The sequence below is a fragment of the Ambystoma mexicanum genome, chromosome 1p (assembly GCF_040938575.1).
Source record: "Ambystoma mexicanum isolate Mex_15411 chromosome 1p, UKY_AmexF1_1, whole genome shotgun sequence".
Classification (NCBI taxonomy): Eukaryota; Metazoa; Chordata; class Amphibia; order Caudata; family Ambystomatidae; genus Ambystoma; species Ambystoma mexicanum.
This window is the reverse complement of record NC_090921.1, coordinates 384,926,102-384,952,072: the sequence shown is the minus strand read 5'-3', so window position 1 is coordinate 384,952,072 and position 25,971 is coordinate 384,926,102. Positions and strand designations below refer to the sequence as shown.

At 46.3% G+C, this 25,971-nt stretch overlaps 1 protein-coding gene across 2 annotated transcripts in view; it reads left to right on the top strand.

The window, feature by feature from the left end:
* The window catches only part of SLC25A42 (solute carrier family 25 member 42), a 409,509-nt gene that overhangs the window by 153,685 nt on the left and 229,853 nt on the right, over window positions 1-25,971 (top strand). The gene's annotated exons all lie outside the window — the stretch shown is intronic.

Sequence of the window (25,971 nt, the reverse complement as noted above, 5' to 3'; positions counted from 1 at the left end):
TACAGTTGGGGTTTTTTAGCCATACAGGCCTTGTGCATAGTGTCACCATTCTCTCCCCCGAGAGTAAGCCTGGAATTGTTTTTGTGCTGGGCAGTGGCATGCGGGTGACGGGTGTCATGGATGACAAGTGTGAAGTGACCGGCAATACAGTAATGACAGTTGCAGGAATGAGGAGACTGAAAACCAGGATGTGAGGTGGAAAACTTAGGCCACAAGCTTTATTTTCGTACCAGCCATGGTGCAAAAGAAAAACCAGCCATAACATCACAAAAGGATAACAATACTATATTTTGGGGACAGAGGGAACAGGTGAGCGGGGGGGGCCCTAATCCCAATTAGGGGCCGCTCGAGGCTGATCCCCGCCGCCACCCTGTGGGGATGCTGACCGGCGTCTCCCAGGTCCCCCAAAATAGGAGATTATGAATTAAGTACAGCCTCTGGCTGCCAGGGTCCAGAAAATATTCCTGGTGAAGATGTCCATGCCTTCAATGGACAGGTGAACCCCGTCACTGCAGAACATGGCCTGGTTGTGTACCGAGATCCCATGTTTAATAAATTTGAGGCCTGAGAAAAGGCAGAAATTGGCCACAGCTTTGTTCAGTTTGCGCCTAGAAATCTCCATGGCTTTGTTGCACTCAGCCCCATGCCAATGTTGGCGCGGGATGATTTCTGACATCATCACTTCTGTTCGAAGTCTTAGCATGTGGGCCAGGGATCTGAGGGAGGTGCAGATATCAGCCAGAAGAAGCTTCCTGCCCAGCTGAGGCAAGTCATTGCCCCCGAGGTGGATGATGAGATACTCAGGGGGGGGAGCAGGCCCCCAGTAGGCCAGCCAATTTGTCGTGTAGGTCTCCCCAGCGCATGCCCGGCTTGCCCCACCAGTAGGTGATGGTGTCCTGGAAATGCATGCCGTCCTGGGTTTCCTCCAGCCATCTGCTGGCCCTGGTGATGAAAGAGTGACCCACGATCCACGCCGTCTGAGACGGGGGGGGTAGCCTGTGGTTGGAAGAAATGGGGGGGGGAGGAGGATACTATTAGATCAAGTCTTTCCTGATGTATCTTTTGTAAGCCCCAGATTTCCAACCCCCAATCCCCTTTATGGCTTTCTCTTGCAACCCCCCATCCAGGCTGAAGTGGCTGCTCCTATCCTGAAGGAGTGGGATCCAAACTCAGTAGAATTCCATCCTATAGCTATTATGGTCTTCTTGAGGACAGACCTCACCTGGAATCTACTGAGGGCAAACCCATTTTTGTGTGTGAATAATTGCCCCCCCCCCCCGGCTGGGGCGCTTGTTCATGAAGGCCCTGGTGGTGCAGATGGGGCAATATTCTGTTTCCTCAATGCAGTACAGGTTGATGATCCTCCCTTTTCCTAATTGGTCAGTTTTGGACCTACACAGTTTCACAGCCATGGAGTCCTTCCCCAGGTGGATTTCGCCTATATCCAGCCCTTCCTCTGATCCTGTGTTTTTGGAGGCTATCTCGCTGATCCTGAACGCCCCAAAGTAGTTGTGTGAAGGCAGCTGTAAATAGTGAGGCCTCGTAGGCATTGTTGCATACTGCAGGGAGGGTGTCTAGCAGAATTTTAATTTAACAAAATTGAGGGGGCGCCTGGTGTCTGTCTTGACCCCTTCCATTTTGGACCAACCCTTGAGAGCATATCTGGTTAGTGCGCCGTGGGTGGGGTCGGGTGCCCCCGCTAATCTAGTGTAAAATGAAACTGCTGCCAGATGGGATGAAGCCCATTCCTTCTTTTTGCTTTGTTTGAAAGCCCACTCCATAAAGTCATTGACATGGCTCTCCTGTATATCCCTGATGTTGGTGACTTTTGTGATGTTTCCAAAATCAGTCGAGCACTTATTGTACATTTTGGCAGTTTTCTGTGCCAGCGCCTTTTTGGCCAGTTCCCCTAGGACACCTTTAGGCTCACCTGTAGGAGTGTGGTGCCGGGAAAGGCAACCCCCTTTGCCCAGGCCCGGAGGGGAGGGTAGAGCTGGGAGCAGGCATCTCATGGAAGAGCTGTGACCGGCTGGCTGGCGGGGGCTGCCTTGGATGTGTCCATGATGGCCCAAACCTCTTCTGGAATTGCTGTCCTTCTGGCTTCTGCCTGTGGTTTTAGTGCCTTGAAAGTGGAGAACTGAAAACGGGACAGAGCGTCAGCAGCCTTATTATCTTTGCCTGCAATGTGCCGCCCAATTATTACAATGTTATTTTCCAGGGTGACTTGTCATTTCTCTCAACACTTTTAGCACCAGAGGGCAGGAGGCAGCACCTTTGTTTAAAATGTGTACAACCGCCATGTTGTCTGACCATGTGACCAGTTTTGTGTTGGCCAACAAGTCCCCCCATAGGTAGAGTGCCAGCCATATGGGGAATATCTCTAGCAATGTGATGTTCCTGGTCCAGCCCCTCTGCTGCCAGCAGGGCGGCCAGTGGCCGGCGCACCACTTGTTACCAAAACATACCCCAAAGCCTCTGCTGCCAGCCGCATCCGTGAACCGGGACCTTTTGTCTGCCCCATTCATGGGTTTGCGCCATATCACTTGGCCATTGAAATTGTTAAGAAATGATTCCCACATGGCCAGGTCTTGTGTTATCTCCTTGCCCAATCTGATGTGGTGGTGTGGCTTTGTAACCCCCCTCATTTTTAGTTCCAGGCTCCTGTGAAAGACCCGGCCTTGGGGCATGATTTTGGTAGCAAAGTTGAGCTTCCCAGCAAGGGACTGTATTTCCCGTAGCGTCGCGTTGTCCCTGCCTGTCATCCGCCTTATTGTCTTTAGAAGGTCCTCTATTTTGTCCCTGGGCAGGCGGCACTCCCCCATGGAAGAGTCAATCTCTATTCCTAGGAATGACAGGGTGGTGGTGGGTCCTACTGTCTTCTTGGGTGCCAGTGGAACCCCTAATTCCTGCATGGTTTCACTGAATGTTTTTATGGATTAGCTGCATAGGGGAGACCCTGCTGGACCCTGCTGGATTCTGGCTCTGGGCATGGCCTGTTGGAAAGCCCACTGTAGGAAAGAACTGAACTGTTCAAAATAGGCACACGCGATGGCGCAGCCCATGGGAAGGCATTTGTCAAAGTAGAATTTATTGTCAAAATGGAAGCCCAGCCACTGGTAAATGCTCTTGTGCACGGGCAGCAGCCTGAAAGCTGACTTAATGTCTTTTTGCCATGAGAGCGTGTCTACGTGACAGTTTTACTAGGTCGACAGCATCTTGCACGCAGCTGTAAGAGACAGCGGCCTCCGTGGCAGGGATGCCGTCATTGAAATAGCTACCGGGTGGGTGTGCTAAATGATGGATCATCCTGAATTCCCCCGGGTCTTTTTTGGGCACAATGCCCAGGGGGGAGCATAAAAACTCAGTGAAGGGGGGGGGTGTTGGAAGGGGCCCTCAATCCTCCCTAGTTGTAGCTCTTTATCAATTTTTTCACTTATTATGGTAGCTAGGGATGAGGCAGATTGTAGGTTCTTGGGTATGGTGGGAGATCCCTGGCCCTTGAATGGGATCTGGAAGCCATCTTTGAAGCCCTGAGCCAAGAATGCTCTAGCTGCTGGGTCAGGGTAGTTCTCTAACATTTTTAGCAGTTGGTCAATTTTTATTGGTGAGGCCCCTATTTTATAGCTAGTGCATGTTTTTGCCCTGAGTGACTTTTGGGCTGGGCCTGGAAGGAGAGGGTTTTGTGCAGTTGTTGCTGCTGTGGCCACCATTGCATGTGCTGCATTGGTGCTTGTATCTGCACTCAGTGCCCTTGTTACATGACCCTCTGTTGAAGTACCAGCAGGTCCCCGGTGTGCTTCCTTTGGCCCCCCTGCCGCTGCGGTTGCCAGACTGCCCCTGATTATGCCCTGTTTTTTGCCCCCCTGGGGGCGGTCTTCGACAGGGGGGGTTTGTTTTTGTTAGTATTTATACTGTCTTGTTGAGGCCTGCGCTGGTTATGTTGCCTGTTTCTACCCCTTCTATTATACTGATGCTCATGGTCTTTGCTGCTCTGGGCGCTCCTAGCTGAGTTTTGTTTTAATACATGAAAAAGATACAATTTAGGGTCTTCCTCCTCCCAGCCCAGGTCAGGGAATCTCTGCATCTCTTTCCTGAACTCTCTATCATAGTTCAGCCAAGACTCCCCCCCCCCCCCCCCCTCAAAGGTATTGTGAATCTCCAAAATTCTGTGGTGGTAGGCAATCAGTGCAGTGCCCTCTTCTGGGAATTTTTCTAGAATTATTGTGGATAGGATTTGAAAAGAGGCCTCCCAATTCTGAATATTCTTCTCCAGTGTGGGCCTCTTTGCTCTCTCTTTTTCTTCCTCTTTCTTATCCCTTTTTGAAATGCCAAAACCTAATTCTTCATATTCCAATAGGCAAAAAATGTCAATAAATTGCTTTTTCGAAATCTTTCTCTTAATTTTCCGCTCAATGTGCCATGCAATGGTCTTTTTTAGGCTTCTATTTACACTTTTGCCGGCAGTGCGCCTCCCATATTTAGTCATATGTGTGATTGGAGACAGTACATCATTGCTAGGCAGAACCCATGCTTTAAGTTGGCCCTGGTCATCCTCTTCCCCCAGATTCGGACTCTGTGTCTGTGCTGTCACTCTCGCTGCTGGAGCTGCTCGAGTCATCCCTGTGCCTCTTCTTTTTCCCAGCATCCGCACCCTTGTGCCATTTTAAAAATTGTTCTAGCATAGGCCCCAAATCATTGCTTTTCACAGTACCTGATTTAACTTTTCTTTTGGTGCCTGGGTGGGTGTCTGAAGCGGCGGGCATGCTGCGGACGTCAAGGCGCTGCTTCTTCCTGGCCGGCTGCTCCCTTTCTGCTGGCACCTTGCCGTCGACCTCCTCTTCCAGGGCGCCTGCGTCATCCTCGTTGAGGTTGGTGGATGCGAGCTCTGCCATTCTTTCCTGCACCATGGACTGCTTCCGCTGCTTTGGCCCATTCCAGGAGTAATGTTTCTTTCAGGGATAAGGCGTTGGCCATCTCTTGCCTGTTTGTGTCTCTGCGTGCTGGTTTGTAATGGGCTGTCCTTGTGTTTCCCACCTTGGTGTGTGGGTCAGGGTACTCTTTCCCCCCGCCCTATTGTAGTTCCCAGGCGAAGAGTACTGGGGCTCTGTGTCGTCCTGCTTCCAATGCAGGAGGACAGAAATGCACGCTGCCGCACTGGAGTCTGGTGACCCCGCTGCCTTCTGGCCAGCAGTGAGTGCTGGGGCTCTGTGTCTTCCTGCTTCCGATGCATGTCTGCCGAAATGTGCGCCTCAGAAAATTATGGTGTTCCGGTTGCCCACTGTCCAGCTGTGACTGTTGGGGCTCTGTGGTGTCCTGCTTCTAGTGCAGGAGTTAAGCAATGCAAGTCGCACAAGATTCTGGTGACCCGGCTGCCCTCTGGCCAACTGTAAGTGCTGGAGCTCTGTGTCTGCCTCTTTCCAATGCAGGTCTGCCGAAATGTGCACCTCGGAATTCCGGCTGCCCTCTGTCCAGCTGTTAAAGCCGGCGATCCGTGTAGTCCTGCTTCCCAAGCTGAAACACAGAAATGCACGGCCGCCGCAAATTCTGCTCTGCTCCTTAGCTGCACGTTGCTTGTGACCTTTGACCCGGTCAGGTTTGGAATGCTGTGGCCTGTCTGTGTCAGCCCGCAGTCCCCTGCTGTATCCCCAAGAAGGTATTTTTAATTTATCTTCGCCGTCGTAGCACGATGTCAGATTAGGACAGGTCTCATACAGCAGTTGTCCAGCTGTACCTTGTCCTATGCATGTGCAGCGATGATTTCCTTGCAAAACACTGGCATCAGCCCCCCACTGTTGAAACAATCACCTGGCTGCAGCTGGGCTCTTCCCTGAGTGCAACAGTGTAGCGCAGCGTTGGCTTCTTTAAAATCCCACTTCGATCGGAGGTGCAGGAGGGGCTGGGAAGCTTTCAGCCTTATCTCCTAGGAAAGAACAGCAGCAGTGTGCCTCTCTGTCTTGTTGAAGCCTGCGGGGCTGGGGAGACCCACGCGCCGATGGACCTTCACTGCTGGAAATATGTCAATGTCCGCTTTTTCTCCGCTGCCAGGAAAAAATGTCAGCTGGTCCCAGCAAACGGTGCTCCGTCTCGTCCTGGTACTCCGTGTCGTCCTGCTCGTCCAGAGACCTGCAGCCGTCCTGCTGCTGTTCGTGCTTGACGGGGAGGAAGCATGAGAAGGGCCACCTTGCCCCCGCCAGATAAAGGCTTCAACTTCAAAAGGCCCCCGCTCTGCATCCGACAGGATGGGAAGGGCGGGCCTTTGAAGTATGGAGGGCAAGGTGACAGGCAAGGTGACAGGGGGCAGGGACTACCGGTTGTCACCTGCCCCTCTCACCTCACCCTCCTGTGCGGGAGACGCGCTGTCTGGGTTCCTATTGTTAAGGGACCCAGCAGCCCGTCCCCCACCATGTGCATGCTAAGTGGGGCAGCGCCAAAAGGCGCTGCCCCACCGGACTTAGCACAAACCCCCCACCTCCCAGCTTACGGGTGGGCCCGGGTGTAAGAGACTTGCAGGGCTGATGGGTCCCATTGAATCTGAGCTAAAGAAAAGACCGTCAACAAAATGGGACTGAATTGAAAGGAGAAGTGAGCAGGGGAGGGGGGGGGGGCACGTTTTTGAGAAACAGGAGGTGAAGGCTGGAAAGGAAGGAGAAGGAAAGGCAAGGACATGAAAACAGGAAACGGGAATAAAATAAGAAAACGTAGCGGGCCACCCTCTACTATGGCCCTCTGGAGCAATTAGCCCCCGGTCCACTGCATTCAATTAAGTCCCAACTGTCTGTAAGGATGTCAGTGCCTGTCTAACTCCGAACCTGGCGTGTGCGGCCAGTGTGTAATTCGCGGCAGGAGCCGGGGCGACGCTCCTCCCTGGCTAGGATCACCCACTAACTCCACCTGTGAGAGAGAAGGAAAATTGGCAACACCAACACCACCTAGGGAACCTAAATTTTTTTAGCACATGGTAATTAACAGCATCACTATCTTTACATGCAGAAAGAACCAATATCGCCTCTGAAGACACTTCCTTGGTAAACAATATCCCTACCCCAGCTGATCGAACTGCAACGAGACTATAGGCTGCACGTTCCTAGGGGAGTGGGTGGGCGGGTTTTAGTTCGGGCTGCAAAGAGACAGAGTCCCTGCAGCCACGGACCTTTAAGCGTCCGCTTGGGCCCCAAGTCGGTTCTGGCCAGCCAGGGGACACCCCTTCCGCCTCCCTCGTGGGAGGCGAGGCAATAGATTCCCCGGGGGGGGTGGGAGGGGCAGAGGGGTGGCCCGCTATGCTGGCTGTTCCTCTAGTACCTCCTGCAGGGACTGGCCAGCCTCTTAGCAGTGCCACCCCTTACTTTGGCCTCCATCCCCAGAACCACAGACCATATGCTTTTTACAAAATAGACCACAGATGCAGTAATATTTTTGGGAACAAACCGATCATATTTTATTGGGGGTCAGCAAAATGGGCAGTCCCAGCCTCCTTGAGTATAATGGCCTACAACACCTTTTGGGTGGCCCTTTCTAATTCCTGGGCTTCCTCCAGTATTTGCAGTCCTTATTGTCCTCAGGTAACCTGTGCCACTTCCGGTTATTACATAGCGGACAATGGCCTCTGATTACCAACTGCCAGGCAGTAACTTCCACTCCCTTTCATGGAGCGAGTAACCCCGGATCCACTGCATTCAGTTGTCGAGGAGTCTCAAGTCTCAACTGTCTGTAAGGGTGTACCGTAGTGACACTCCTCTCCAGCTACGACTACCCAGTAACCCTGCCATGCTTTTGGGGTGCTCCCCCCTCCCACTCCCTGCAAGACCTGCATTGCTTGGTTGTTTACAGTTCCACTGTTGGATCATTCAATAATTGAAAATATTCACTTTAATTCACAATATGGGGGTATGAAAATGTTCGTTTAGAAAAATCCATTCTGTATATACAACGGTTTCAGAGAACTAACTTTAAACACTGGTATAACCTAAAAGCAGGTTTGCTTTAAAGGTAGCTTTACCGGTCGAAGACAGCCTTCTCTCATAGATGTCTTGCCCAGTTATCAGGCTTGTTAGGAGGGATTTGCGGCTGGCATGCCTCGCAGTGCAATGAAGTTGAAAGACTTCACAGACTTGTTTTTAACATCTGATTTCGTTTTCCCACTCTCATTGACTTTATAAGTGGATGGCATTTAGTCCGGGGCTGTAAAGAGGTCGCATCTCTGCAGCCCCAGACCTTAAATCGCCCCCCTAGGCCCTGAGCCGGTTCTGGTCGGCTCTGGGCACGTGCCTTCCGCCTCCCTCGGGAGTGGCGAGGTGATCAATCCCCGGGGTGGGGAGGGCGGCCCGCTATGCTGGCTGTTCCTCTAGTCCCCCCCTGTGGGGGCTGGCCATCCACTTTGAAAGTCAATGAGAGTGGGAAAAGGAAAACACAGATTTTAAATCTTCCACGGCTTGCAGGAGACAAGCCTGTCAAGTCATTCAACTTCATTGTGCTGAGAGGCATGCCAGCTGCATAAGCCTGATAACTTGGCAAGACACATCTGTTAGACATCTTTGTGAGATGGCTCTCTTCGACTGGTAAAGCCACCTTTTGAAAGAAAACCTACTTTTAAGTTATAGCAGTGTTTTAAAGTTGCTTCTCTGAAACCTTTGTATATACACAATGGATTTTAATTTTCAGTGACATTTTCATACCCCCATATTGTGGATTAAAGTGGATATTTTCAACTATTGAATGATCTGAAAGTGGAACTGTAAAACAACCAAGCAAAAGGTGATATCTCTCTTGCCCTTAGATCGATGAAATAAAGTTGCCTTGAACCCTATAATTTCCAACATTAGCTTCAGGCTTAATCATTCAATATAACCACCATTGACAGTAAAACCTGGCACGGAGGCCCAGCTGGAGGCAGTCCCCCCAACCACCGGAAACTGTAAAAAAAAAAAAACCCAGCAATGTAGGATTTGTCCCTAAAGTTCATCATTGTCTAACATCGCTCACTGTAGGCTCTGCCTCCATGACCCGCCCACCTGGGGCCCGCTGTAATTTTTGCCCACGGGGCTGTTTGCATTCAATCTGCCACTGGATCTGCTACATTGCCCTGCTTTAGTCGCTCGTAACCTATGCAACTGCTGCACCTTCCCACCAGGTTACGTTCCGTCTTCTCATCTCAGGCATGCAGTTTCTGCTGCCGTTCCTGACACGCATCCACCGTGTCCATGGAGATATTCTTCTGCCTTGCTCTCCTCATTGCAGTGAGCCACTCCTGTTATACTCTTGTGCCATTTTTGGTTGACTCTGCCCCTCTCTCTCGCTGGTGACTGCTTCTGGCCTACACAGCCACTGTGGTTCTATGCTCGCTGTGCAAGCTTGTGAATGCGACTGCCTGACGCCTCTGTTCTGCTAGACTTCTAGCACTGACCTTGCCTCAGTATTTGCCCTCATACGTGTTGTTACCATGAGGTTTTGTACCTCTGCTCATCCACGGGGAGCACCTGTATCTTTTAGTTTTCCTTCTCTTCCCAGTGCTCTACTTTGTGCACCTGTAAAGTACTGAACAAGAATGACAGCTGGCTAACCATCCAACGGCCGGAACCACCCATCTAAGTAGGTGTTGAAGTATTGGGGGTTTTCCCAGGCCCTGTATGATAGGAGCGGTTGCTCTTTCTGAAGCCTCCTGTTCCAAAGGTCTTCCTTTCAGTATTGAGCGTCTGGATTGCATTAGCATCAATGTCACTGATGTCTGGTGAGACCATCGTAACAGCAAGCATGCACGAAAACGTAAAATAAAAGCAAAATTCTGACATCCATAATATGATGGTGAGCTACTTTAGGCCCCTGGGCTGCCAGACTCTTGGCTGTCTCACAGTTCCCACAATCAGCCGTACAGGTAAGGGGTATATCGGTCACTTTTACTCCCTTTTAAATAGGCAAATACTCCCAAAAATTTAAAATGGGGAGTAAAAATACTCCCAACAAAAAAATGGGAAAAGGGTACGTAGAACCATGTGCTCCTGCTTTCACCCGCACCGCTCCATGGATGGGTTTGGACCAGTAGTGCTCATAGTACCACAGGAAGAAACTAAAACTCCCTGTTCAGAAGAATTAAACCGTATCTTTTACTGTAAATGAATAACAAGGTGGAAAGAAATATGAAATGTTTATTCGGTTACAAAATCCATCACATATAAAATACATGAGACAGAAGCAATCCAAATCAATAAAATCCCTTCCCTAAAAATTCCACACAGATTCAATCACAATACATTGCATATCAAATTACAATACAAAAAGTCCAATGCTAAAAACATAAAAACAGACTACAAAATGACATTCACAACAGCATCCATACGGAAGACAAAAGTCAATAATAGTCAAATCCCCAATTCTTCTGTGAAAATACTAAAGCTGAACAAATAAAACATAGTAGCCAAGAAGGTTAATTCGCATAACAGCCCCTTACTGTAGTGCATGGCTCTTTTAAAAAAACATAATAATGCCCATGCTATTAAAACAGAATCAGCACTCAAAAGAAACAGGATAGCACGCCTGTAGGAGCAGAACGGGCAATAAAGTTGACAGTCTAATCCGGCAATATCCAGGGCAAAACAATAACACGTGTGCCAAGTCCTCCCTTATGAAATAGTTATTACAAAAACATTTGTTTTCCAGTTCAAGCTTGTAAATTCTCCTTTTGGACTAACATTTTTACTCCCTAAAAATCATTTTACTCCCAACTTTAAAAAATAGGGAGTAAAATACTTCCGGTTCCAAATCTTATGACACACTGCCCACAATATAGTGCGGTAGCTTTGTGTTAGAGGATGTACTGCTGCTATGAAGGTGTGGTTTACATAATTTCCTGCTGTTATGAGTCTTCTCTGTAAGTATAATGCTGATTTTTGACCTGGGTAACTGAAAGTCATCGAGCTCAACACTAATATGAAACCGCCCTTCAAATAAATCGAGGACTAAATCGGTTGCAAATTAACAAAACCGACACTGAGCTTTTATGTAACAGGCTTTTGGAACTGAATAATACAGCAGGTGAAGTTGTGAAATATACCTCCTTGCTTTCACAGTTCCAAAATACGAAAAGTGGGTCCACAATCTCATAATCGGCTGTTCGACATCACTTCAGTAAACAAGATATGGAGGAAAAAAAAAACTGCACCAAGACATCAGAACAATAAAAGCACCGAACATCCAGTCAAGTCGGGTAGCTATTGAAAATCGTTGTCAAAGCTATTGCGACTGGCACATCGCCTTTAAAATGCTGAGGGATCAAGAGAGAGGAGAGACCATGTTGAAAAGTATTTTTGTGAAACGTAGAAGAGATACTTGGACAATTCTAAATGATGGGTTTATCTCACAGGAAGCACACATGTCAATGATCATTAATGCGGACACATGGGAACAGCATTACTCAATGGTCTTTAGTGCTCCCAAGAAGCCAGACTAAATAACAATCGTAATACGATCATTCCATGGGATATTGAATCAAGAAAATCTGAGATTCTAGAGGCCATATTTAAATTGAAAAACTCAGGTGAGGCAGGTCCTGATGGGCTGACCAATTTAATATCAATAAAGAATGTAGATCAATGGCCAACCTTTATTCAAATCTAGTTAAACAGATTGGCGCCTCATCGTCTATGCCTCCATCCTGGCAATCTGCAGTCGTTCTGATTTTCAAAAAAGGAAATCGCCTCGTTCCGAATGACTACCAGCCGATTGCCCTGCTGGCTGTACTCGGCAACGTTTTTGCAGAAACGATTGGTGAATTGGGCCGAGGAGGTGGGTATGGTTGATTGTCGGCAGACAGGCTTTACAAAGGGCGTGGGGGTTGAGCTTAACCTCACGATTTTAAATATACTAAAGCTTGAGACCATAAGAAACTACGCTCTTCCTCTCCTTCATTGACCTACATCAAGCCTTTGACAATGTAGATAGACAAAGGTTGTGGCGCAAATTGGAAAAAGTGGAACTGCCCACAGGACTTGCTACAAGCAATGAAAGCCCTTCACACCAATACTGTTTAAACGCAGAAGGTGAATTGTCAGCGAGTATTCAAACAGAGAAGGGAGTCAAACAAGGATGCCCTCTCGCTGCATTATTATTTAAACTATACATGGCAGATATACACATCGGCTTTGAAAAAACAAAGTCCTTTCCGCTAACATTAAACAGACATCAAATTATGTGGGCCATCAACGCAGATGATCTTTGTTTTAATGGATATCACTCATATCGGACTCCAAAGGCTATTAAGTGATTTAGCGGCTTACCCTCAATATAACAACCTGCAGATAAATGTGGCTAAATCTAAAGTTATGACCTTTGTCAAAAACCTGGGTAAAAAGGGGTGGTAGTTTAAGTGGCACGTCGCCAGAGAAGCTCTCAAACAAGTTGATTCCATTTGATATTTAGGTTCTCTGTTCACCAAATCAATCTGTGAGCAACAATGAACAGATGACCTAAAACTCCGGATGAAAAACCTTGCCCTTCAAGGAATGAAGATACATGCCGCCTATGGTAAGTACACAATGAAACCTATTATTCGGTTTTATCGCCAAAAAGTGATGGCGACAATGACTTTCGGAAGTGAGGCTGGCTTCAATATCAGAAAATCATTTTGGGAAATTCTCGAATGCCAATTCTGGCGGAAAGTGTTGCACTTGCTAAAGAGTCCCGAACACCTTAATAAGGAACGAATTTAGGCTGAATCGTTATACTCTACTGTTTTATGGAAGTCAGTAGCTATGTGGAGGATAATGCAGTTGACGCCACCAATAAGGCCATACCAGTTCTACGGCTGACAGTTCTGGTTTATTGAGGCCGCAGTTACTGTGGAGACACCCTGCTGACATAATAGGAAAAGGTGGAGCCCTCCCACCCGGCCCCAGCCACTGTTGATTGCCCTGCACAGTTTTTCCATCCTTCCTTGGCTGGAAGACTGCCTTGTATGCTCCGCCCAGGCTACTCAACGAGCGTGTGTGTTCAGGACAGAAGGACTGTTCATTTTGGAGAAGCAGAATTTTGCTCACAGAATTAATCATCCGCTCAGCAATGCAAGCCTTGCAGAGCTCTTGCTGACGCGCTCGTGCTTCCTGGGGGAGGCGGAGCCTGCAGCGATCACGTGACTGCACACGTAACCAAACTGCAGCATTTACAGACTGCGTGGCCACCCTTGCGGCGTAAGCCCTGGTGGCCGAAGGGCTGGTGCTGTTAGGCTGTTTGGCAGCTTTGGTGTGTGGTGGCCCACCTCTGATCCATAGGGGGTCCAAATTTGACGACTGAAAGATCATCCTCTACCGTTCGAAACCAACTAGACTGGAGCGAAAGGAAAAACGGACAAAGCCCTCATAGTTAAGAAACAAAACCACCACGGTAACTAGGGGAGAGGGCACCCAAGGATAAAAATACACCGGGAAGTTCCAACAATTAAACCCTCTGGAAGGGGTCGTCACTAGGAAATTTGGGGAACACAACACCCATCCCACTCAAACCTGACGGAAAAGTACTAAGATAAAAGTTAAAGAAAGTAAAGGGGAAAAACAGATAAACAAAAATACAACATCTACAAAACCACCATGATCTGTAACGTTTGCGCTCAAAATTAAATTAAGGAGCACTGCGCATCTGGACTTAACAAAAGTACCAGAGTGGGACGGCTCCTACCTGGAACCAGTGGCACACTCCACTACTGTAGGATCACCTGCAGATAGGAACGAGCAGGAACCCGCAATGAATAATCAACACTCAGTACGGATCAACCGGAAGTGGAGTGGAAGTTTCCACTGCTGTACGCGTTTCTCCCAGTCCCCGTGATTCCTCAAGTAATCAAGAGGTTGAGAAAGTTCAGGAAAACCATGATCCTAATTGCCACGGATTGGGCCAGGAGAACGTGGTACCCAGACCTTCTAGACATGTCCATCTGCCCTCCAATACGTCTTCCGCAAAGAGAGGATCTTCTCTCGCAAGAGGAAGGTCGGGTTCTCCATCCAGAGGTCAAGACAGTCAACCTTCACGCATGGTTTCTGAGAGGTTGAGATACAAGGATTGGGATCTTCCAGATGAATTAATGGAAATCTTGCTTTCGGCCAGAAGACCAGCAACAAAGTCTTTGCACCAGTTACTAAACCAATTCCAGCGACATCGGTACAAAGACAAGGATGTGGACCCTTTTCAGTGTGGCACCCCAATGGTGCTTTCCTTTCTGCTACATCTAGCTAACCTGGGGCTCCAGATATGAACAATCAAAGGATACCTTGCTGTGCTGTCCATTTTCAAGCGCTTCTCGGAAGAGGTTTCATATTTCAAAATACCGTTAATAATTCAATTCTTAAAGGGGCTCACTAATGTATACCCTCCAGTACCTTTTCATGTACCAACCTGGGACTTAAATTTGGTATTAAAATTCTTGACTTGCATAGCTTTTGAGCCTCTGCACTCATGTCCATTGAGGCTTTTGACTCTAAAAACTGTCCTCCTTGTGGCCCTATCATCAGCCCGCTGCGTTAGCGAACTTCAGGCTCTCTCATGCAAACCACCATAAACTATTTTTTATAAAGATAAGGTAGTCCTTAAAGTGAAACCTTCCTTATTGCCAAAAGTAGTCTCGGACTTCCATTTGTCACAAAAAATAGTACTACCTACTTTTTATGCTCCTCCTCATTTGGGCAAAGAAGAGGAGAGATCACACAGATTAGATCCCAAGAGGGCTCTTAGTTTGTACATCTCTAGGATGGCTAAATTGAGACAAGATGACCAACTGTTTGTGGGTTATACTGGTCAAAAATTAGGTTTATCTGTAACAAAACAGACCATTTCCCGCTGGATCATATTAGCCATAGTTGAATGCTAAAGATTAGCGGGAAAAGAACCACCAGATGGGCTTCATCCCCATTCTACAAGGGGAATGGCTACTTCTGCGGCTCTAAAGAGGGGAGTCCCGGCAGCAGACATTTGTGCAGCTGCAACCTGGAAAACAATGCATACTTTCGTTAAACATTATTGTTTGGACACTGCCTCCTCTAACGAGGGTTTATTTGCAAAGGCAGTTGTTCTGCATTAAGTCCACAAAAACTGAAATTGGTACTCCCACCTCCAAAAATTGATACTGCTATGGGAGCCTATCACAAGATGAGGAATACGTGGGAGGACACAATCCATTCAAAGAACACGTTACTTACCAACTGTAACGTTCTTTGGACTGGATGTTCCTCCCACGTATTCCTCATCAACCCCCCCCCCTCCTACCCCGCAGTACAGTTTAAGTTTTCTTACACTTTCCTCTCACGAAGAATGTATCGGTCATGGGACACGCCTGTGTGTGTGTGTGTGTGTGTGTGTGTGTGTGTGTGTGATATATATATATATATATATATTTCTTTTTTTTCATCGGAAAAACAGAACTGAAGCAACGGGCGCGGCTCGAGCTATTTATACCATCGGTGACGTCGACAGAGTACGGAGTACGTCGAGGAACAATCGACGCCACGACCTCGAGCACAGCGCCCTCTGCCGAGAGAATTTTTTTTCCGAAGCAGCAAAGCTGGAGATAACGATTTATCACAGGATGAGGAATACGTGGGAGGAACATCCAGTCGAAAGAACGTTACAGTTGGTAAGTAACTTGTTCTTTACAGTGAATCACATGGGGCTAGTCAGGTGTATGTACATCATTCCTGTGCAGAGATAGTATTTATCCAATTTATTCCAGAACTAGATCGGTGAGAATCATGGCACTTCATGGGCGTCATCCTAATCATACTTGGCATGCTTTAATCCACTTTTTATATCTCTGAAATTCACAAAGAGGGCCACATCACATTTTCATGAATAACTCTAGTTGTGTCTAATCTGATTTCATTTCTCTATACTAAATACCAATCACTATATGCAAGTCACTGGAACATGTAATGTCCTTTCCTAGTGGCTGCTAGTACCATTTTAGAATCTATTTAATCCTCTATGTTTAAAACGAAAAAAGATTTCAACAGGGACATTTTGATTGTAAAATTATCATAAATTGATTACTTCCTAGAATGGTGAAGGTCATTTATAAAATACATAACTGTTGGGAGGTTACACCGCACCTGAATTGTGGAGGTGTTGCTTTACTCTTCAAGAGGTTAGGCAGTATATTTTGGTCTGGCAATAATCGCTATGTTCATAGACGCTTATGTCCCCCTATTTAATGAAAGATCCATGGATGCAGCAACCTCTCAGCATAGGTTCTACCTGGTGGCTGATAAATAGAATGTAAGGTGGAAGGGATGCCACTGTCTCTCCCAGGCTGTGGAAAGATGACACACAAAGTAATTGTGATGATACAGTAATCCACCCTAAGACTACTGAAATACCTCCATGAAAATCCACATATACCTTAGGGGGAGAGTAGGTTGATGTATGTGAACCTAAGTCAGTGGTATTAGGTATGAAAAAGTTTGATTTCCACCTCCTCCCTCGACTTTGAGTAAAGATATTGGTTCTTGGCCCCTCTGCCCCTCACCAAGAGGTTGGCAACCTTAGGAGTGGGGGAAATGATGTCCAGGAGGGTTCCAGGCTCTTTAAAATATTATCAGATTGCCTACTACTTATATTTTCAGTTAAAAGCAGTCACCTTGATACTTTTTTTATATTAAGAACTGCCATCTTAATCCCCTTTTTAAGATCCCCCCCTGGACATTCTTTGGGTCTCCATAGTTGGGGGGGGGGGGGGATCGCCCCCCAGTTTGAAGACCACTGACCTAAGCAGTGTACCCCACTTGGAAAATATTGGAGTTAATAGATCAGAGGTGCCCTCCCTTTAGCACAAATGGATGAAAAATAATGGGATTAGCTACACAGGCACCAAGGTTATTGCCAGAAGATAAACCGTCCGAAATCAAAACCAAGTTCATCCACAGGAAGATATGAGGAATTCTGAAACCAATGCTACTCGTAGCTGAAACTGAGGAGTATTTGTAATTAATTTGAAGGTTTATTTTGCGAAGGAAGAGTGCCCACACCCTGCAGCATAGTGACATTGCAGCACATGTGTGTCAGGGTACCTGGTGGTTTAAGGGTGTGGTTTTGATGGCCGGGGACAGAAAGCAAGCTTCAAAGTAAGCTGGCAACGCTTAAAAACTGGAGGGGGTAAGCACCTAGAAGATCGCCCACCTACCACACTTTATATTGTGGCATAATTGACGCAACTGTTACAATGATATTGGAGTCAGTTAGTGGAACATGAAACTTAAAGGATAGTTCCGGGACTTTTTTTTTATTGTTCCTATGGTTCGGCCATGTGTTTTTAAGCATAAATCGGTAGATCGTAGAAAAGTTTCCTATGGACCTTACCCGACTTTTCGTCCATTAACGCACTCGAAAACATCCGCCATTTTATGATAATCCTCTCACTTGCCGCATCGCCCTGGCTCACCTGCTTTTGCGGCACTAAATCAAATCCCCCGCCCCTGAAACAGACTTGATCAAAACATTCATATTCCCCGCCTCTATCCGTGACGTGACTGTGCTGCGTAGGCAAACGCGCCCAGGCGTCTTCTACGCGACTCCACACAGAACCAGGAAATCAACACAGATGAGCTCAAACAACACAGCGCGCCACAATTGGGAATATGAAACTGTACTTTTAAATTAAACCGCAAGTTTGTAAATTTGGTAAAGTACATTTATTTGACATCAAATGTTTTGAGAATATTCAGCGATTAGCATTTTTATTTGCTCACGTTCCAAAAAGTTCGTTTCGAGGCACACGATGTTCCTTTGCTGTACACAGGGTCTTAGATCATCTCACAATACAGCGCCACAATTCGGAATATGAAACAGTGGTTTAAAAGCAAACGGCAAGATTGTACATTTGGCAAAGTACATTTATTTGACATCAAATGTTTTGAGAATATTCAGCGATTTGCATTTTTATTTGTTCACGTTCCGAAAAGTTCGTTTCGAGGCACACAATGTTTCTTTGCTGTACACAGTGTCTTAGATAAATGAATTTTTATTTGCTCTCGATCCAAAATATTTCGTCTTGAGGCAAGCGATGTTCGTGTGCAGTAGACAGGGTGTTGGTTTACGATAAAATAAGCTCTTCGGTCGCACTGATAATCGCATGGCTATTCCAACAACGAGGCACTAGGGCACCACAACGGTCTGTATGTTGCATCTAGCCGTTAGTACCGCGTAAGGGCATACTTGTACTTGGCGATCGTCCCACAAAATGGTCAGGGTGCTAACGTTGTTCACGCGGAGAAGCAACTGGCGATTATAGAAGCCATCCGCCGGTGTCTGGTACTCGTGACACAGACAATAATGGACGATGTATCTATTTGAAAAACATAAAAAAAGGAAATTAGTCTCACCATCAGATCTTTATTAAAATTATTCATTTTATATATTAGGTCTGGAAATTATTTCATAGCTAGGACAGTGCAACTGGGTTTTATACGTCAAGGGGGGCTGTAGGATACTGAGACAGTCCCCCAGTGCAGGGGTTGACAGGGAGTGCAGGTGGAGAGTGGAAGGGCCCAGGACCGAGGTCGCAGACAGTGGACAAGTTGTAGCAGGGGAGAGGGAGAGAGAAAGCAGAAGCAAAGAGGAAGGTTTGGAGGTGCTTCCGTAAAAGGAGACGGTTCTCCCCAAGATAGTGCGCGGTACAAAACAATATGCCACATAGAATGAACAAGTACAACTTAACCCGTCTTTAAAGCTACTGTATAGTAATTAAATTGCGGTATAAACTCATCTAAAGAGTTACTTACATTATATTTGCATTTTCCATTGTGTCTGTGCGTAGGGCAGCCCCGAAATACCACTCCTTCTATGCCGACGTTTTATTTCTTCTAATGAACGAACATGAAATGGCTTTCGTTTCTGAAATTATATTCATTATCGTTTCTTACGTGGTCCCGGCCTGTCAAGGTCAAATAACAATAGAACCTTATACTGAGTCGTGGGCCATTCTGGCACCCGAGAAAAAATCAAAGCAGCTGACCTTCACTTTGAACGAACACACATTCCTAGTTAGCTACATTCAGTGTAAGGCCGTCTTACAGGACTTGAAATTTACACTCCATCTTTGCATTTTGTCTGCGTGCTTTGCTGCCCCACAGAACCATAAATACGGAGACATTCTATATTTTTGGAAAAATCATTTATATTACTGTTTGGTTTAATTTAATGCGCAAATGAACAAGGTTGGATATATAAACATATTCAATGGGCCTGCGACATGAGGAGACTCGAGAACAGACAATCAAATTACAATCATTTAAACCGTGATGTGTATTTCTCAATGAGCTCTTCTTTAGGTGGACATGGAACAGAGGCAATGTTGGGTGGCAATGCAGTTGTCACCTGCACAGGTTCGTTCACAACTCCATTTATGTGCCTATCTAGGACGTCAACAATAAGTCTCTCAATAAACTCATATTGCATATCCTCAAACACTGGTTTGATCACCCATTGTTTACTTCTTTTAGTGAAGGCCTTATTGTAGCGAAGCGTCCCTAAAGTTCCGGTCGTCCTACTTTGTTGACGGCCGACATTATGGTTATGTGCCAAGACCGCTAAAAGAGTCCGATTTATCATGCCCTCCATGCCAAAATGCAATCGTTTTGGCCTGTACTTTAGGCACATATTGTGGAACACCTCCAAATCTCCTGTGTGGCAGAATTCCGTGAGTCCCCTCAAAGCTTTTGTTATAGTTTTATCAAATACAATCTTTTCAATGGCTTTGTGAGTGGGTGATGAAGGAATCAACCACTTCTTCTTCCGTGCCTCCTCTGTGGACAAATGGCCATGTTCACAATTGTGGAAATGTTGGTTCGTGTTCCAGCTGTGCACGTTTGTACAGTGTTGCATTACTGACCGCCATTTTTCCAGTAGAATTTCCAACGACCCTCCACATGTTTTTGAGCTCCACCAAAGATGGTTGCTGATTGACTTGGACCACTGTGAAATACCTTGCATATCTTTTTTTTTTACCTGCAGCCGACAATTTTTTATTGATTGTTTTTGCAAGATGTCAAATTGGTGATTTATATTTTTGTACTCTTCTCTCATTGTCTTGGCAATTTAAACGTGTCTGTCCGTGGCTATCAGGTCGATCACCATTCCCCGCGATTGTAGTTCTTGCAATGATGCTACAAAGCCAACTTTCTCCATGGCCACTGAGGATGTACTTTGTGACACCTGCACAACCACCGAACTCACAATTTTCTTACTTTCCATGTCCTGAAAGTGGTAGGTGCAGTACTTGGCTGAAAATCCTGGGCTGTCGCACTGTCCATCACCGGCTAGCCTGAACCGTTTGCCCGCGAATGTACTATCAATAGACATTTTTTCCATTCTCCAAGCTTCGCTAATGGCTGGAAATAGATAATCGGTTTGGTATTTGTAGAACTGAGTTTTCGCAATGAAACAGATTCCCACAAACTGAAAGAAAGACTCTAATTTTTTAAAACTTGAACCACTAAAAAGTGCAGCCGCTGCACAAAGTAGATTGCCTGCTGGCAGTTGTCCCAGCGTGGGTTGTGCAGACCATGAGAAAGGATGATATTTTGTACAGGTGGCATGTATTTTAAGGTTAGTGCCTCGAATTGCACGAGTAACATTAATCAATGGCTCCCCACATACTTCCCCACCTACCGAATGCCCACATTTCAACCGAATAATAATATCAATCAAACAACTATCGAATATAATGAATTTGGCCTCTTTCCTTAGACTGTCACTCTGCATCCCAGCTGGTTCGGCCTGTAACGTTGAGGACATGTCACTCACATGAAAGGTAGAATCTCTGATATCGTCTTCCGCTATGTTCAGTGATATTGAAGGTGTTTCATTGTAGTCCACTTCATTCTCTTCCATTGCAACATCTGTTCCTTCTCCGGCAATGGGTGAATAGGACAATTTCTTCAACTTTCTCGCGGTCTTAGTTTTTGCGGGTGTGGATTCTGTGAATTTATCTCCAACTGCATCCGAACTACCAGGAGGACATTCACTATCAATGGCTGGTGGTGGTATAGCTCCCTTGTCAATCACTTCATATTCTTCCCATTGGCACGATGCATCTCCAGTCTCAAGTCCCTGCCAAAAGGTTTGACAAGCAACATCTCTCGTTCGCTTCACTGTCTGTGTAGATCTAGTTCGTACACCCACTCGCAACTAGAGGACAGATTGGAAAAGGGATGTTCAGTTTAAACACAACTTACAGTATTGAACTATTAACAGTGAAAAACAACATAATATAGTGACCAGGACACTAACCTTCTTTTGCTTTCTTTTCTTTGAAACTTTCTTGCCTCGAACTTCAACATCAGGACGCTGTTTCTCCGACTCGTGTGTGCATGTCTCCACTGCCTCTTGCGCTGCAACGACTACATTTTCATGATAAGCACATCCATCACGCACTAACGCTCCATCGACTCCCTGAAACATAGAACTTTCATTAGTATGTATAATAATATCGAAAACACAAAATGTACTTGGGGACCAATACCCACGTACATCTCAATAGCAAAACACGAATGAACGCTTTGTGTAGAACATTCAAACGACAATTATTCACGCATTGTTGATCTAGTTAGATGGAACTGTTAAGATCCATACCTCGGGCTCCTCATAGACTTCCATTGATGATATTATTGAAGATGATGCTTCAGTGACTTCCTGAAACACAGTAATTGCATTAGTATGGTTTTCTATTTTGATAAAAAGAACAGAAACTTTGTGCAGGCGTGAACGGCTCATCTAAATAGACCTGCACAAATGATCAGTTGTCTAAAATAAATAATGGATATGTAAATATGATTCGATTTGCTTGATCGTTGGAAGTGTCACCACCCAGAGATCTGCATCAACTACTAGGGGTGATGTTCTTGTAGAAGAAGCTCCGTCATCTCCCTGAAACATAGTACTTGCGTTAATAAAGAAGGAAGTATAGCGGATGTAATCACGTCATATGATTTCGCTTGATCGAACTGTCAGTATCCATACCTCGAAATGCATAAGAACATCAAGGGACGGTGTAACTGCGGTGCACACTTCTGCAAGCTGTTGCGCCGACCCGTAACTGCATGCTCCCCCTTCTTCTTGGACTAATGCTCCATCGACTCCCTGAAACATAGGACTTTCATTAGTAATGAACACAAAATTGAAAAAAGAAGACACATAGGAGGGCGACGGAACTGTCCTGAAACGTACCTCGAGCATCTGAGTGACATCAACGGTAGTCGTCAATACGTTGGACTCCTCAGCATCTCCCTGAAAGACAGTACTTGCATTATTTTGGATAACAATAATTATAACTGAAAACAAAGACTAGAGGACGAGTACAAGGGTGTACCATTAGGTAACATAATTACACGATAAATTAAAACTATTGATTTACATGCCTAAAACAAGTCAGTGGCAGAATAGCCAAGTAAGATTACCCGATAGGCGCTTGAAGTGGCTGATGACTGCAATAACGACACGGATGGAGAATCTTCCGCCTTCATATTGAGTGGATACATAAATGGGAAATTATTGTTAGCTAATGCTACACACTACCGCAAGGCCAAGAGATAAATACGTAAACTTGACTCACCAGTGTAGGGATGTGGACGAATAGAGTGGGAATAGCGGTTGAGAGCAATTTTCGCCTCGCTCGCGGTGTGTTCTTCTTTATTAGCAATGATGTGGAGTACATGTCAGAGGTAAAGTGCCTGCTGCAGATGCGGTATCGATCACCCCTCTTGTCCGCAAAGACCTCTAGGACTCTACTTTCAAGCTCAGACGGTGGATATCCGCAATATCGGACCCATTCTCTTATCTGATCTATTGTCTTAGGGAAAACATGCATTATAGTACCTTCAGATTTATTATGGGTCTTCGAAGGGCAACCGCCAATGGAACAGGCAGGCATTGTGGAAAGTTCTGAAAAGTAAAGATCAACAATTCTCTATGAATACCAATGTAAACTCAGAACATGTGACTAGTTCCTTGCATGTACTGTCTTGAACGAAAAGAAATTGGACGCAAAATGATTATGGTACATGGCCTTACCTTGACGAACAAACAGTTAGATGCAGGGATCAGAGTACTTTCTTGTCGTAGAACAGGGAGCAGTTCACAGGTTGCAAACTGACGAGTTTCCTCGAAGTGGTCACGGAAGTTCACAGAGACGAAGAGCAGATAACCATCACCTTCACGGGTTGACTAGCAAAGCGCAAAGAAGTGCTCATTAGAAATATGAAGTGGGTTATAAAGAATTCGAAACAGGGGTGTGTTTGTGAATGAATGACGTGTATATGTCGTGGCATTATGTGGATTGCAGGGGGCCGTCCAGCGTGAGGGGGGATGCTTGGCAGGAGACACGGGGTCTGGAGGTAGACATGGGAACAACAACCCATGCTCTATAGACCACTTTGAAGTGTACATGGTCTTTGGCACCTCTTGGCCTTTATCGCTCCCTGACTGCTCCAGTTGCCAGCACAAGTACCCCGGTGCGAACTGCCTTTGATAGGGCGGGGGGTGGATTGGGGCGGTGGTCGTGCAGACAAGACACAGGAAGACTCGTGAATGGAGACAAACTTATGTGGATTGCAGGGGGCCGTCCAGCGTGAGGGGGGATGCTTGGCAGGAGACACGGGGTCTGGAGGTAGACATGGGAACAACAACCCATGCTCTATAGACCACTTTGAAGTGTACATGGTCTTTGGCACCTCTTGGCCTTTATCGCTCCCTGACTGCTCCAGTTGCCAGCACAAGTACCCCGGTGTGAACTGCCTTTGATAGGGCGGGGGGTGGATTGGGGCGGTGGTCGTGCAGACAAGACCCGTTTGCCGCAGGGCCTCACCAAGGAGAGGCCATCTAACTGCATGTAAGAGGCTGGCTGCAGGATCTAGTACATGGAAGGCAGGGGGGTGAGTTTATAAATACCTCACCCTCCCAGGAGAATATATGGGTGCAGTTCACCCTGGAGACCCTGGATGCCTAGGCAGTTAGTCAGCAGCAGGCTGGCCTGTGGTGGCAAGGCGGCACGGGCCAGAGGTGGTCATCTCTGTACCCGGTGCCCAAAAGGATGATTTATTATGATCAACCATATTTACCTATAACCATGTTTTGTATCAATAAAATACAACGGCCTTCCTTTTATTGCCAACGCTTGAACAAATCAAAACAACCATTGTTAAAATATATATTGGGTTTTATTTTGGATCTTAATTTCAATTGAACATAAATAATAAACATTACACATTGTAAATTTGCGGTTGCAGCACATCCAGGGAAAATCCGCGGTATTGTCCACTGTCGCTGGGGAAATGTTGTCTAATGGCAAGTACCGCACAGGCAGGTATTACTCTCCGAACGCGGTGTCCGAGCCTCCCGTGAAGCCACCAAGTGAAGCAACGATAGGCCACCAGCCTGTACCACCTGTGAAAATGAAAGATGCAAACTATTAAAATGACAAAACTTTCTTATCACTGTCGATTCAGGTAAAAAATGTCATTCTGCTTTGAAAAAAATTCTATCTAGAAAATGCACAATATGGAACCAATTTACATGCATTCGAATGATATGTAGATGTAATTTTATATGTGGGAGACGACCATGACATAGTAGTGGCATCACTGACATCACAACCAGAGTATACTTACTCGTTACTCGGATTACGCGGACGAACAGTGCCGCGAAGTTCGTGCATAAGCACCATCATCATCCTCAACACGGTCCGTGAGAGGCAGGCTTCCCTGAACTCTGGCAGCTCAGTGATGCATTGCGGACTTGGCTCGCCTTCCGAAATGTAGGCCAGGCATCCCGAGTTTTCTCGGCAGCAGCAGTTCTCCTCCTCAGTTGGCATTAGCTCGCACCGATTGCACGTGCACCAGGTGGAGACGCCGTCCATGCGACATGGTCCAGGCTCTTCATCCGTTGACTGGTCCTCCCAACTGCCGTCCGAATCCCCATCGTTTTCGCGTGCTTGCCTTTCCAGTAGTTCTTCCTCGGTGTACTCGGGCTCGTACATATACGGCATTATTGTAGCCATTATGTGGTAAAGAAAGTAAAATAATTTATAGCGGTGGTACTGGTATCTGTTCACACGGGCTACAATCAACGAAGGTAGCTGACCAGAGCACAGAAACGAGTCACAGAATACTCAAAGTAACACAGAGAGAGGAATGGATTCGAAAATCTGCTGCTGTGTGTTGTGAAACGGTCTGTTTATACTTATTGAGGAAAGAGGCGTCCTGCCATTTCCATGGCGACACTTCATTAGCTGAGGCGCAGCGATTGTTGACACGAAACGGGAAATGGGCGGTACGCGTCTGCTGATGTCAGGCTCAGGGGCGGGGGGATTTGATTTAGTGCCGCAAAAGCAGGTGAGCCAGGGCGATGGGGGGAAATGATAGGATTATCATAAAATGGCGGATGTTTTCGAGTGCGTTAATGGACGAAAAGTCGGGTAAGGTCCATAGGAAGGTTTTCTACGATCTACCGATTTATGCTTAAAAACACATGGCCGAACCATAGGAACAATAAAAAAAAAGTCCCGGAACTATCCTTTAAAACACTGAGCCCGCTCCAATGTGTGCATCTTATTGAGTTGTTTGGTTCATGGTATTTCTTCTTAGTATGAATTCTGGCATTATCAGCAGAAATGTGCCTGGTGATTGAGAACAATTTTGTGTTCGAACATGTTTTCTTTTTGTTCGTTGGTGTTGTTCAGTGGCTTCCATACGTTCGCTTGGCTGTCCTGTCTGACTTTTGGTAAAATCGCTTTTCATAAATTGCATTTTTCTGATTTTCCTTTTTCTTTTCTTCAATTGGCAGTAAAAGGAAGAATATGTAAGGGTCCTCTTCTGTGGGTTTCTACTATTACTGGAATGAGTGTACAGATTACTACCCTTTGTGGGGCAGAACTAGTCTCTTATAACTTCACATTACCAACTCGTGTATACATGTGCAAGCAAGGTCGGTGCCATCCTCCAGTGCACATGC